Genomic DNA, 16,160 nt, shown 5'->3' on the forward strand with positions numbered 1-16,160 from the left:
TTTGTGAAGATAATAAAAGAACAGTTAAGTACTTATGTTGTTCATTTAAATTTAACAGAATTATAATATTGATTTTAAATGTCAAGGTTCCTCTGAAATAATATGCCTATTTCCTCTGGCATCTATCTATCTATCATCTATCTATCTATCTATCTATCTATCTATCTATCTATCTATCTATCTATCTATCTATCTATCTATCATCTATCATCTATCTATCTATCTATCTATCTATCTATCTATCTATCTATCTATCTATCTATCTATCTATCTCTATCATTTATTATATATCCATCCATCCATCCTTATTTCACAGCCAACCAGGATTAAAAGGAAAAAGAAATGGTGAAATGTATCTGTAAAGCTTTCTAAAGCACAAATAATTATTCTAAGAGACCAACAGTATGTGTACAACTTGATTGCTGATATCTGACTATAGATGACAAAAGTATTGGGGAAAAAATGGGTTCATTAAGGGAAAAGATTTTTTTTTTAAAGATCAAGTACAGTATATCAGGGAATTACCATAGCACATCACGAAAATCAAGAGCTAAATATTTAGTTGAGCTTTGCAAACTTACGTCAGTGTTTTTTCTTCTATAAAATTAAGCTTCTAGCCATGCCATAAACACTAATTATTGTGTCACTTCATATTAGATAGATTGAAAGAAAATAAAAAGGGAAAGAGGCTTCATCTTGACAATCTGGAAATAACTGAATTGAACTTTAGCCAACAAAGAAAAGGGAAAGAAAAGGCCCCTTCAGCAATATATTAAAAGTTGTCTTTCAAAATTAGATAATTCATCACCTTAGTTTCTGTACCCAATCCTAAATTTCATTACAAGCCTCAAGCAATGTGAAAAAAAGTATATGAGGGACATTTGCATATGTCATTTAGGCTCGCCTGTCCTGTAATCATGGCAGCTTAATTTCAAATCAATTTAAAAAAAACAAGTCCGGAACTGAGACATTTTGACAACTGCTAACCAGATATTCATTCCTGACTGAAGATAACTTATACCCTTCCTTCTACCTATCTACCTATCTACCTATCTACCTATCTACCTATCTACCTACCTACCTACCTACCTACCTACCTACCTACCTATCTATCTATCTATCTATCTATCTATCTATCTCATGATCATGTGACTATGGAATGCTGCCAATGGCTGTAAAAGTGAGCCAGTTCTCAAGCACCCAAAATGCAATCAGGTGACCATGGGGGTATGTGTAGCTGTCATAACTTTGAAAACAGGTCGTAAATCACTCTGGGGAAGTCTGTAGTAATTTCAAATGATCATTAAGTGACTGGTAATAAGTTGAGGACTATCTGTACAATGTAAAAACTGTAACAGTCACTATGTAGGCAGGCAAGCAGAAGACTAATAAAGTGCAACCATGAACACCAACTAGCAATCATAAGATACATCAAAACCTCCATAATCTCACAACACATGGGCAAAGTCAACTATAGTTTCAATTGAGAAGCTGTGAGCATCCTAGACCAAACTAAATCCAAAAATGCTAGGGAATTCCTGGAAGCTTGACATTTAGGACAAACCAGCCATCAATAGACATATAGAGATTAATCACATTTATACCCACTCAAAAGAGATAATAAAAAAAAACTAAGAGGGAAAGAAAAAGAGTGGAATACATCTTCTCCAGCAGTCAATACCTAGACAAGCAGGGATTAACACCAGACAAACAATCAAGCAGAAAACAATACCCTTATCAATGAACAATCAAGGAGAAAACCATACCCCCACTGACATTGTCAAGGCCGGCTACTGTACATAAATAGGGAGCAAACCTCACTGGCACTGACAATGTTACCTAGTTGGGTAATGAAACATCTGCAAGCAAACAACCATGCTCCACAGTGCAACTGTGTTACATACAGGAAAATAGTTTTTCTATTTTCGATTAAAGCATCAGAACGTATAGCACATACATGCAGAGACAACACCGCCTTTATTTTTAAAAATCTTTTCTTATTAGATGTTTTGTACATTAATAACTTCTAGACCTTTGCTTAGTACTAAAACACCACATCAGGTAGAAGTTTTGCATAAGACGTCAGAAGTTGCTGGCTCCCAGTTTATATATAAATATTTTCAGAGCTTCAACCAGCTAGGAAAAAGTAGCTGGTTGTGGAAAAGAAAGTAAGAATTAAAATAAAGGCCTTCCAGGTTTTGAACCAGCAACCTATATGTGCTATATGGCTTTTTAAATCACTGCAATATTTGCGAGGGATATCAGGCAGGGGAACTTAGAATAGATGAATATAACTTTTGGATACACTAAAGGGGCATTTGTTCTTCTGCAAAGCATTTCAATGGACTGCTGAGGTGAGCCTGTTAGGAAGTAAAAGTCCTGCCAAAATGCCACATCATAGAAAAAAGACCCCCCTCCCCAATTACTGGAAGAAAATACATCCAGAGATCAAATCTTGTACCGGAAGAGGGATGAGATAAAATAGACATGATTTGTTTTTGGTTTTGCATTCAAATAATAGGGACACAGTGGCTCAGCAGTTAAGATGCTGAGCTTGTCGATCAGAAAGGTCGGCAGTTCAGTGGTTCGAATCCCTAGTGCCGCGTAACCTAGTGAGCTCCCATTACTTGTCCCAGCATCTGCCAACCTAGCAGTTCGAAAGCATGTAAAAATGCAAGTAGAAAAATAGGAACCACCTTTGGTGGGAAGGTAACAGTGCTCCGTGTGCCTTAGGCATTTAGTCATGCCGGCCACATAACCACGGAGACATCTCCGGATAGTGCTGGCTCTTCAGCTTTGAAACGGAGATGAGCACCGCCACCTAGAGTCAGGAATGACTATCTCAAACATGTGAGGGGAACCTTTACCTTAATAGTTGTGGTCCTGTTCTGATGATGAGAGAGATTTGGCAATACGGATACGCAAAATCAAGATTTTCAACAAATTAAAAAACCGAAAAGATTTTGGTAGTCTATTTTTTTAAAAAATAAAACTATTTAGGTGCCTAAGTAGAAGTATCGCGAGGCTTGGAAACCAGAAAGAGTTTTTAAGCACAGGTGTGGAATATGTGGGGCAAAAATAGAGGAAAAAGTAAAATGGGCTATTTGGTAAATTTCTAAAATCTATCTGATTCATAACAAAGATTAAAACAAACATGAAACCATATCCTGCCATCCATAAGCACAGCATTTTGATGTACTTTATAAAATTTTTGCTTGGAACTAGGGCTTCAGAGAAAGCAGATCTCATAATGATACTCAGCTATACATTTCCACCCCGAACCACCCCAATGAGGCCGTCGAAATGATGTCCCGGTGTTTGGAGGCCGTACGGGTCTGGATGGATGGCAACCGACTAAAACTCAACCCTTCCAAGACGGAGTGGCTGTGGCTTCCGGCCCCCCGGTTCAACCAGGTGCTTCCCTCTCTGGCCATTGGGGGCGTGCAACTAGCCCCCATGGAACAGGTGCGCAATTTGGGCGTCCTCCTAGATGCCCGGCTGTCCATGGATGACCATGTAACAGCCGTGGCTAGGGGGGCGTTCCATCAGGTCCGCCTGATGCGCCAATTGCGCCCCTTATTGGACCGGGATGCCCTACGCACAGTCACCCATGCGCTAGTGACGTCTCGCCTGGACTACTGCAATGCTCTCTACATGGGGCTTCCCTTGAGATGCACTCGGAGACTACAGTTGGTCCAGAACGCGGCCGCGCGGGTGATTATGGGGAGGTCTAGATACTCCCCTGTAACACCTCTCCTGCGCGAGCTGCACTGGCTTCCTGTGGTCTACCGAGTGCGTTTCAAGGTTTTGATTATGATCTTTAAAGCGCTTCATGGCATAGGACCTAGTTACATGCAGGATCGCATCCTGCCCCACACATCCCTACGACCAATTCGCTCACACAGAGAGGGACTTCTCCGGGTGCCGTCCGCCAAACAGTGTCGGGGGGCGGCATCCAGGAGCAGAGCCTTCTCTGTGATGGGCCCAGCCCTGTGGAATGACCTCCCCCGTGACATCAGGATTATTTCCGATCTCCGCTCCTTCCGTGTACAGTTGAAGACCCACCTCTTTCAATCATCTGGCCTGGCTCAACCGTAATCTTTTCATATTCCTCCTGACTGTCTTTTTTAAATTTTAAATTTTTATTGTATATTGGGTTTTTTATTAGACGGGGCATGTTAATGGTTTTAATTTGTCTTAATGTTTTAATCTATTACCTCCTCCGTGCATGTATGTCTTTGTATATATGTATGTTTATATATGTCTTAGTGTACGCCGCCCCGAGTCCTGCCCGGAAAGGGAGCGGCTAATAAATCCAAATTTATTATTATTATTATTATAACAGAATAAGGAAATGTAACATATGTATTTAGCATTTAGAAAGCCACACCCATACTGTGATGCACATGACCCCAGTGTACATGCATGCCCGATCAGCCCTCCCCCCCATTTTGGCATCCTTTTTTCGCCCTCCCCAGACTCCAGAGTCTTTTTAGGAGCCTGGAGAGGGCGAAAACAGTCTCCCCCACCCCTCTGGAGGCCCTCCAGAGGCTTCAGGAGCTTCCCTGAAGCTTCCGGAGCGTGAAAAACTGGCCCTATGGGCAAACCGGAAGTTTGGGAACAGACATCCGGTTTGCTCGTAGGGCCGGTTTTAGCCCTACAGAGCCTTCAGGGGCTTTCAGGAGGCTTCCCTAAAGGCTCCAGAGGGCAAAAAACTACCCTGCAAGCAAACTGGAAATCACTTCCGGTTTGCTCGTAGGGCCAGTTTTAGCCCTCTGGAGCGTTTTAGCTCTCTGGAGGGCGAAAAATGGCCTCAAAAGAAGGCCAAAGTCAGGGCAACGCCTCGCATGCCCTCGCATGACAGGGCAACGCCTCACATGCCTGACAAATGGCTCCGTGTGCCACCTGTGGCACAAGTGCCATAAGTTCGCCATCACGATCCTAGGGGTTAATGGTTCTTGGCTGCTGGTACAGAAAACTCCTGGGTCCTCTACTATGTTTTTATATTAAAATAAAAATTAGTTGGTTTTTGGTGCCTATACTCAATAGAAGAGCCAATGTTTATTGTGATGTTCTGTGAGAACAACATACATTTCATTCAAGTCTGGGCAAACATTTGCATCTGGAAAGCCTCACTTAACTGTGTTTTTTTTTTTTTTTTGGGTGGACAAAGAATAAAACAGGTGGAGTAATAACACAGCAGATTGGTTTCCAAAGTTTATTTTCTTGCATTGCTTGTTGTTTCTTTCAGTAATGTTTACCCTATTGTAGGGTTTACTCCAGAGGTGGGTTCCTTCCTATTCGGTCTGGTTCGGCCAAATAGGTAGTAACTCCGGTGGACACATGACCGTACCGGTTCTATAATCAGCAGCACCATCTTTATTTTCTGTTCTGCACATGAGTGGAACAATCTTCATTAAAAATGTAATTTATATTCATTTTTGAATGAAGATGTGCATGCGCAGATCATTTTAAATGAAAATGTACACATGCACGGAGTGCAATTTTTTTTTACTACTGAACCAGTAGTAATGGCGGCTGGAACCTACCCTTGGCGGCTGGAACCTACCCTTGGTTTAGTCCATAGTTTCTTTTAATGTTTATCATCTCAAAAATGGCCTGAAACTATCCTAGCAGTTGTTAGTATTCTTTGTGAGTGATTCCAGCGTAAAAAAAAAGATTTGGGGGCCACGTGTAGCCCCGGACAGTCAGGTTCTCCGTATCTAATCTTCTTTGTAGCACACATTCTTTCATACTGTTTATAAAGGATGAATTAAACTCTTGATCTTATTAGTTTAATTTTAGTCACATTTTACTAAAGACAAAAATCTTACAGAATGTTAAAAACATACGGTTTTAATGAACCTATTTTGAAATACCTCGCCTTCAAATAGCTTATTTAAGACATGTAACGGGAGGAATAGCTATTCTTATATGCATTTCCTCTTATTTCATCTACCAGCAAGTGTGCTTCAGGATCATCCAATAATGGACACATTTTACGTTCTTTAAGAGTGGGTAGACCTAAAAAAAGATCAGTGCTGGGCATGGAACCTGGTGATGATCATCAAGGAAAGAGTTTAGAGAACCAGAGATGCTATGTTGGGTGCCCACGTCCAAAGAAAGGGGCTGGAAGACTGTAAGACCTTCAATGCTGAGTCTGACTATTTAGGCCAGTATTTCCAGCAACTATATCACTCAGATGGAAGGCCAAATATAGACCCCCAAAGGTCAAGATGCCTGTGAAATTAATTAGGCCTAACATCTACAAAGTTTGAAGGTTCAAATTTTGGACTTTCCCAATGTCTCTGATTATAATGGAAAAGAGGATTTCTCAATCTGTCCTTTCCAGTAAAATTAATAATTTCCCACCTCTTTAATGATGGCTGCTAATGATTACTAGAATGGTGGCAAGAGAGAAGGAGGATTTTCTCCTTCTCTGCCCAAGGTTGCCATAATCTTTTTTGTGGGGGGGGAAATGCATTTCCAAAGGAAAACTGGAACTTTGAGTGAGTAACTGTAGTAGGCCTAGGGAAGGGTTGTGAAGGAAAAAAAGGAGAGCTGTTGCCAAAGAAACAGTCAGTTACGTAGGGCTTGAGCCTGGGCCAAGAAACCAATGTGTGAAAACATATCAGACAAGCCACTCCCTAGTTTGAATGACAATAAGGTGAGGGAAGGTGGAAACATATTCAGAGTTGAAAAATTCTGTTACTGGAGCTGTTGCAGCAAAAGTAATCCTGGCCTATTGGTTTCTTAATCTGGTCTTCCTTGTAAGGCTGACATCAGTCTTGCAACTCTCATACTCCCTATCTGAAGAGGCAAAATATTTCATTTTGGTTACTGGATATGGCCTCCAATTCTCAGGATGTAGACAGCAGACTATCTGCTGTGTACATTGTTGCAATACTATCAGCTTGTGGATGTATAAATAACTAATTTCCAAAATGCCACAATGCAGCTAACTCAACAGTTGGCATGGAATTGGCCTCAACCCACAGCAGTGGATCAGCCTGCAGGACAGCTGGTACTTCTGTATTCTGTTGGTAGCCTGCCAGAAAACTTTGGAGGAGAGCACTTCCTGACTTTCACGATTCAATGTGAACTGCTCATGGTGGGCAGTGAAATTTCCCATAGATCATACTAGAGTGATTTTATGCTAAGTTTACTAAAGGAAAGAGCAGCTGGAATTGGCAATGGTGATATATAAACAGGCCTCAAACACTCAGAGGCAGGAGGGGTGTGTGTGCTAGAATTGCTGAAAGGGATTTGGTATGGCTTTCTAGAAAACATTTGCTGTCTGCCTGACCTTCAAAGAAGAATTTTCTCAACGAGAGAGAGAGAGAGAGAGAGAGAGAGAGAGAGAGAGAGAGAGAGAGAGAGAGAGAGAGAGAGAGAGAGAGAGAGAGAGAGAGAGAGAGAGAGAGAGAGAGAGAGAGAGAGAGAGAGAGAGAGAGAGAGAGAGAGAGAGAGAGAGGCATGAAAGGGAGATGGTGGTTTAGAGATTAGGTATCTGAGTGCTTGGAAGATTGGCTCATAAATAAGGTATTTTTTTCCACAGTTTGAATAAAGTGGCTGGAGTTTCTTCTCAGTTAACATAAGCTGTGGGGAGGCAGATGGAATTTGCCCATGAGTTAGAAAGTAAGCCAATCTGTTCCATCTGTTCTGTGTCGGTAACTGATATCTTGACCATGGAAGCATTCAGTTGTGCATCAGAGTATTCCTTTTCCCCAGGAAGACTTTGTAACAAGGTTCAGTTGTGCAATATGTAAACAAAGCTTCATTCTGGACAGGAATCCTTAAACATGAGATACATAAAATTATATTCAAGAACACTCTTCACAATGGGGGAAAAGGCCATCTCATTTCAGTTCTTATATAGCTAACTAGCTGATAACCTAGCGTAGCCCAGGTATGTATTTATCCCAATCCTGTATTACAGGGAGCCTCCTTGTGGAGTACTGCAAAGCCATTACCATGGCAACTCCACTGTGCTGTAAAGTAGAATCCATTTTAACAGAATCCTGTATTAGAGGGAGCCTCCTTGTGGAGTACTGCAAAGCCATTACCATGGCAACTCCATTGTGCTGTACAGTAGAAGCCATTTTAACAGAATCCTGTATTAGAGGGAGCCTCCTTGTGGAGTACTACAAAGCCATTACCATGGCAACTCCACTGTGCTGTACAGTAGAAGCCATTTTAACAGAATCTTAACAGAACCCGAATCCAAAATGCACACTATCACGGTCAAAAGTACAGTGATTTGACACTATAGATAGAATTCAGTCCTTTTCATTTCAGAGGCCCAGGCGTTTCGGAGTTATGCTGGAACACACACACATGGACACCCCACCCCCACCCCCACCCGTACACACCAAGGGGTGTTAGGCAGGGGTGGGTTTCAGCCGGCATTACTGCCGGTTCACTTGTGCATGCACTTTGCATGCGCATGAATAGTTCAATGGAAATTGTTCTGCGCATGCGCAGAACTAAAAAAAAAGATGACGGCGACCAGGGAACCAGTTTGTGGGTGTGGACAGCCTGGGTCACTGCCGGTTCTGTGACCCAGGCCATCATACCACTACCGGTTTGGCCGAACCGGGCCAAACCGGTAGGAATCCATCTCTGGTGTTAGTTGTGTATTAGCCGCACAGTAGTTTTTTCCAGAGAGTAAGTCATCTGCATACCAAGTTTTGCAACTTCTCTTCCCTCTCAGTTTTACAGTCCAAGAAATGAGGAAGAGTCCCTTCTGAGACATTTGTCAGGTCTCCATTCCTTCTGTCAGCTAAGCTGCCTCTTATCTGAGCCATGCCTAGTCCGTTGCTATTGCTATTCCTCCTCCTCCTCCTCCTGTTTCTCGAGGATATGCTTACAAATCATTGCAGCTATAAACTAGAATGGGAAATTGAAAAAAAAATATCCTGGAAGAAGGCAATAGTAAATCACTTCCATTTCCCCTCCTCCCAACATAAACATTTAAAATTCCAGAAGCATAGGTGCTTAATTCACAACCTCTTTATCTTTGACATTTAATAAACTAAACTAATATATTGGTTTTATTGCATTTCTTATATCTGCATATAACATATTCACCAATGACAACAAGTTTTGCCCTTTTACTTAGTTCTGTTAATTGGCACAGGCATTTGATCTTTTTTTCTACACATTGAAGACAGCTGTGGAAATATTGTATGTTGTCACTACAATTCAGTTGTAGATAGGCAGGCATCTGTCATCCTCCAGTGATATTTCATTATCACTTAACATTTACATCCAATTTTTCTCCTTCATATTTCGATACTGAAGATTTCACTATTTTCCAGAGGGATCTCTTTTATGCTTTGCAATATCTGACTTAACATCAGGGTCACCAATTTTATTTTTACAGTAAAATTGAAACCAGCAACAGCCCTCAGTGTTAGAGAAAAATGCCAACTTATTATAATTATCTACTGCTGAATAATTTTATTGGCTTTTGAATATTCAATGATAGGTTGTTTTCAGTATAACTTTGGAACTATCAGAACTTACTTTTTTTCCCAGACAGACCAGGGAGACATTAAAATTAAAGAAAATAAAGACAAAGAAAAAAAGTTACAAAGAACAGGCTTCTGATCTTGACATATTATTTTATTCTCTCTCTCTCTCTCAGGATCCATCATAATTTTATTCTTTCCATAATCTATCTTTTCCAATCCTCAAATCTGAAAATCACAGGTTTATTTCTTTTCTTTTTCCAGCAATTTTTTTAAAAAAAGTTCTACTCACTAATAAACGCAGTAGTTGAACAAACATCTCTGCTAGTTCCAGTATCTTTTCCACCATTCCTCCATTGTGGGTATTTTAAAGTCTTTTCATTTTTGTGCATATAATAGCTTTGTGGAAGTAATCATATACAAGTAGTCCTTGACTTACAATAGTTCATTTAGTGACCACTCAAAGTTACAACACCACTGACAAAAAACCCTGACTTATGACCATTTTTCACACGTACAACTGTTGCAGCATCCTCCTTGGTCATGTGATCAAAAACTCAGATTTATGACGGTTGCGGTGTCCCTGGGGTCATCTGATCCACCTTTGGTGACCTTCTGAACAAGCAAAGTCAATGGGGAAGTCAGATTCACTTAACAACTGTGTTACTAACTTAACAACTGCATTGATTCACTCAACTGTGGCAAGGAAATTAGTAAAATGGGGCTAAATTCACTTAACCCATGTCTCATTTAACAACATGAATTTTGAGCTGAGTTGTATTCGTAAGTCAAGGGCTACCTGTATATAAATACACTTTCTTAGTTGTATATTAAAACCTCTCATCAAAAAAAGGTTCAAAATCAGAATATTTTAAAAACACATTACAGGTTGCAAAAGGAGTTACACTTTGGAGGGGTGTCTCTCATATTGCATCATATGAAAATTATAATAAGTATGATGCATATGACACTCAAAGAAATAATTGCACATCATGTAAAAGAGCATTGGCACATCTGCAAAAGCCAAGGACTTTGGCAGACAAATTAGTAAGGAATTGATATTTTATTGGGAATATAAGTTTTCTGGTGAGTTGCAAAGAGTTTTAAGCCTGTCACAAATATACATTTATTATAAAATGATATGAGCATATGAGCTCAGATGCTTGGAAAGCAATAACCATCATTCTTTGTATTGCTAGGGAATAAGCAAATTGCTGAATGGAAAATCATTTATTTCTTCCAAAAGTTGTACTAGAGATTTGGGATATAAAGTGAGAGGGTGGATTAAAAATAGTTAATTTAGTTCATTTGATTTATCTTAGGAATCAAACCCATTTTTCTGAATTATTCCCTTTGTGCCTTCTCCTACATGGTTTAAAAGTCTTTTTCTCCTAGTCTCCTCTGAGGCTTTTGGGAACATAGAATTGATTGACTGCAGGAGGGAGGAGGAGCAGGGGAAAAAATGAACATGCTTAAAATAATGTGTGAATCAAATTGCAGGTTTTCTACATGTTCATCGCAAAGCATAATTGAAACTAAGCCACATCGGAAGCATATAATTATTCGCAACATTTATCTGAAAATGCAAAATACAACTGGCAATCACATTTAGTATTATCATATCCCTTCATATTGTTCAGTGTGCTTGGAAAGTACTGTAAATTGATTAATTTAAAACCGAGACACATGTACTCACCCTCATCACAATATAGATACAAAGAGCATGACCAATAGCAGCATCTTCAATGAACAATAATTTCGGACACAGCCACTTTACCACAGCCTATTAATTTGGATCATTACTGGATGAAGAACCTTTGATTTGTGTCATCTCTCGTTTCTCTGTAAGATTTTGTTTTGTTTTAACTTGTTACTATTTAAGTTGTTTTTTTACACGATGTGAAGATTTTAAAAATACTGTGAAAATAAATTTGTATAAATTACTGAATATGATAGCTATCCCAAATTATCTTCTTAAGGATTGAATTTGTCCCATGAATTATATTTCAAGGTCATTTGCAGGTTTTGAGTTAGAGAACTATTTAGATGAAATACAATTAATCTGATACAACAGCTGTTATAAGAATTCTATTGCGGATAAAGAATATAATTTGCAGAGTATTATTCATATTTAGTCTATACATGTATTTAATCTACGCTGATCATTATTTTAAAAAAAATATCTGCATTTTTAATCTGTTTATTCATGGCAACTTCATCAAAATTAGTCTTGGAATATAATCTGTATTTTTAAAACATTATTAATTCTTCCACTATTTCTTATCTGGAAGATAACAATTTGGACTCTTATTTTATTGTTAATCCTTTTGTATTCTTTTTTCCTAAATTAATAGGCTAATATTTTTTTAATTTGCATATTCAAAGTTTTTCTGTGTATTCATTTTTATTTTCAGAAAAGAAAACACATAGTTCAGTATGAACTGTGGAGTCCTAGGTTCTCTTTGAGTTTTATTGCCAGCAGATGTTTCATTACCCAACTAGGTAATATTATCAGTGCTAGGAAGTGTGTGGTTAACTTCCTGTTTATAAACAGTAGTTTGCCTTGCCATTGTTAGTGGCGGTCTTTGATTTCCTGTTTTTTCTTTTAAGTATTAGACTGAATTCAATTTTTAAGGATGGATTTGAAAAAGCAGCATAGAAAGTGTATTGACATACTTGAACTCCGGTGTTGGAGAAGTCTCCTGATAAAGCCACACATAGCCAAGAAAACAAATAGATCCTATCAGTCCAAAATTCTCACGTGAGGCCCAAATGAACAGACCCAAATGATATTTTGGACACATTATGCAAAATTCCAGCTCTTGCTTTTACAAGTTGGGAACTATTGGAAAAAAGTGAAAGAAAAAAAGAGAGGGAGAAGGGAGAGAGGGAGGGAGGGAGGGAGGGAGGGAGGGAGGGAAGAAGGAAAAGGAAGTGTGTGACCAGAAGCAAGGATTTTATTACAGTGGTGAGGAGTGCACCATTGGAGGACTTGAAGGAGCAGGCTGGGAACAAGTTATCATAGAGAAGATCTATTTATGGGGATGTCCACCTTTGGCAACTTTAAGACTTATGGACTTCAACTTCCAGAATTCCCTGGCCATCATGGTTGGCTAGGGAATTCTGGGAGATGAAGTCTGCAGGTCTTAAAGTTGCCAAGATTAGACACCCCTGATGTAATCTCTAAGAATTGACAGTAATTTGATGGCACATAATTTGATGGACATAATCAATACCTAACATTGCATACATTTATATATCTGCACATCCAAGGCTAGTATATGGTTAGAGTTAAAAGGTTTTATGATCAAGATGGCTCCAGAGACCCCACTGTGCTTTAATTTTTTTAATCTTTTAGTGATAATTTTATTCCAGATTGCATTAAATAGATACAATTAATATAAACTATAAAAAGCAAAAAAGAAAAAATGCAAGGAAAAACAAGGAAACATTGAAAGAGGAAGAGATAACTTTCCCCTTCATCCCAGCAAGTATAAATAACTTTAACAACTTAACTACATCTCTTAGAATCAACAATCTCCTCACCCCATATCTCATCTCATTCTCTATTAATAAATCTTTAAAGCCTCATCATCCATCCTAATCAGCAAAAGTCCATTAAGGCTTACCAGAAATAACAACATATGTATTATAAACTTGATCTAATAAACCCATGTGAATGGGTTCCTTTGCCAGATAACACCATAACTGTTTTAACCTTAACCTAATAATTTTAAAATGCAATAAATGAGTTCTTTCCCATATACCTCTTATCTTTAAACAAAACCTTAAATCAACCATCCTCTAAATTTACAGTCTGATTTCCAGGTTATAATAAATGGAATGTGGACCTTTTCTCTAAATAAATCACTGCAATAATTTTAGCTCTTTTATTGGTACATTAAACTAAGAAAATGCTCTATTAGCACATTTAATTTTTAATCCTATGCAAAGATACTTTGAAAAGGTTCTTTAAAATTGAAATCAGTGAGACTGACTTCTGACAAACTACATCTAGAACAGGCTGTTAAACTTTGGAAATTCAAATATATTCCAGTGTCAAGGATTATGAATATGAGTGAGAGGGATTATTTATGTGTGTGCATGCACTGTCAAGCATCAAATGTTTTAAAACACTTTTTTTTAAATGAGGGGATGATATTTTATCAGTCTGTTTCAAAAATCCAGACAAGATATAATATAAACTGACAAAATGCAACACTATTTGTTATATTTTTATAGGCTGATAGATATACAGTAGATGTATACTTTGCTCAGTGTTAAAATGTATGCAACGGAAGAATTATAGATTCAGCCGATCAAAGGATTTTTGCAAAGAATAAGAAAAAATGATTTTTAAAAATTTTATCCCTCTCTTTCCCCACCTGACTTGGTTATACTTCTGCTTTTTCTAAAACATCTCATCTGCCAAATCTTTAAAGAAGAATTTTATTGCTTCATCTTGTGGAGATTAGTCATCACTTCCGCCAAGAAGCTTTAGATGTTTATTAATTTTCCAGAATGCCAAACCAACACTTGCTTTGGTTTTCAGATGAAGGAAAATGCTTTTCCAATAATATGAAATAATGCTCTATCTGCCTTAGGCACTCAGATACGAACCACCCTCCCTCCTTAATTGTAATTTTTAATGTAAAAGATATTGATTGATTTATTTCGTTTGTCACTCATGTACAAGATAACAGGAATAAGAATGAACATTTGCCATTTATAGTTTATGCAGTATGTAGAAAACTACCAAAGTCATTTAAGAAAACTCAACAAGGGATGGTCCTCAAAACATAGGATTATTTCATGTGAATTGGAGGATAATGCAGTAGGGTAGTATCAGGAAGTGTAAGAAGAGTACTAATCTTGAACTCATCAAGCTTAGTTAGAAAGGAATTGGAGGCTAAGCCATTTGAAGAACAGTTGCAGAAATTGAGTATGTCTAATTTAAAGAAAAGAAGGACTAGGGGTGATGATATGATAGCAGTGCTTCAATATCTAAGGGGCTACCAAAAAAGGAGGGAGTCAACCTATTCTCCAAAACACTTGATGGCAGAACAAGAAGCAATGGATGGAAACTAATAAAGAAAGAACCAATCTAAAACTAAGGATAAATTTCGTGATAGAACAATTAATCAGTGGAATAACTTGCCTCCCAAAGTTGTGTGTGCTCCAACACTGAAAGTTTTAAAGAAGCGATTGGAGAATGATTTGTCTGAAATGGTATAGATTTTCCTGCTTGAGTAGGGAACCGGACTAAAAAGATTTCCCTTCTTTTTTTTTTTTTCAGAAAATTTTATTGGTTTTTTTAAAACATTTTTAAGGAAAAGGGTAGGTGGAATGGTATACAAATTTTGGCAGTTGCAAGTGTGGCAGACGCCCCCTCCCTCCAAACTCATAAGATACATCTAAGTATAAAACATTAATACATGATCATATAAAATCAGCATATTAATTCTAGTAAAAAAAAAATTTCAATCAGCTTATATATTATGATATATAATCTAGATATAATTTCATTATTACTTTCGGTCTGTTTATAACAATGTGATTTTCTTATTCATTTTTGTGATCTGAGCTTTCTTGATGTTGCCCCTTCTCCCCCCGCTGGCAGAGCTCCGGCCCCTTCCGTGTCCTGTGTGACCATTGAAGAGTCTTCTGTTTTTTCTAGGTTCGCTTTATTTTTTTCCATAAAGGCCTGAGCCTCTGTGGGTGTATTGATTCTAATTCTTGTCTCCTCCCAGAATATCAGCATCCCTTCAGGGATCAACCATCTAAACCACACCCCTTTCTGGTATAATTTATTCACCAATTGCGAATAATTTTTCCTTTTCTCCCTAATTTTTTTTGGGATCTGCTTCAAGATGGTTATCTCCCTGTCGTGATATGTCAATGCTTGCCCCCTTTGTACACCCAGAATTAGGTCTCTTGTGCTTTTCCTAAGGAATTTAATATGGACCTCCCTGGGTACATTGTGTGTTCTTGCATATGCTGAATTCACTCTATAGACCAGGTCTATCTCCCATTCCATCTGTTGTTTATCTTTTTGTATGTATTCAGCTAAAATATTAGTCATAATGTCCCTTATATTTTCCCCATCTGCTTCTATAATATTTTGAAATCTAAGATAAAAGGACATTCTCTCAAACTCTGTTTTCATTTGTTGGATATCAAGTTCTTTGTTACCCTTCTGCAGAGCCTCTACCCCCCCTCGCCTCCGCCACCCCACCCTCCACAAGGTCCAGTCTCTGTGAGTTCTTATAAATTTGGACTTGATTCTGCTTAATTTCTTCCTTCATTTCCTTTAATTGTTTCTTAATTTCTTCCTGGCCCTGTATGAGTTGCTGAAGCATTTGTTGCAAATCCATCTCTGTACTCTTAGGTTGCATCAATTCTGTAATCTTTGACTGTGTGGCAGGACTGGATGTTGCAGATGTCGGTGCAGAGGTAGCAAAGCCAGGTTTTCCAGGTGGTGGTCTTTTTGGAGACATAGTTTGTAAAACAGAGAGATCAGTCAATGTAGAGACTGGACAGCTGGAGAAGTAGAGCAGGCAGATGAGTCCAGGAGGCAGAAGATCCAAGCAGGTGGGAGTTTCTTTAATCAGTCTAGCAATAGAGAAAGATTTTCTCTCCAGAGGGTTCAGAAAATAGCAATCCACAGGAGACTCTTCTGGGTAACAT

The sequence above is a fragment of the Natrix helvetica genome, assembly GCF_964273705.1.
Source record: "Natrix helvetica genome assembly, chromosome: 2".
Lineage (NCBI taxonomy): Eukaryota > Metazoa > Chordata > Lepidosauria > Squamata > Natricidae > Natrix > Natrix helvetica.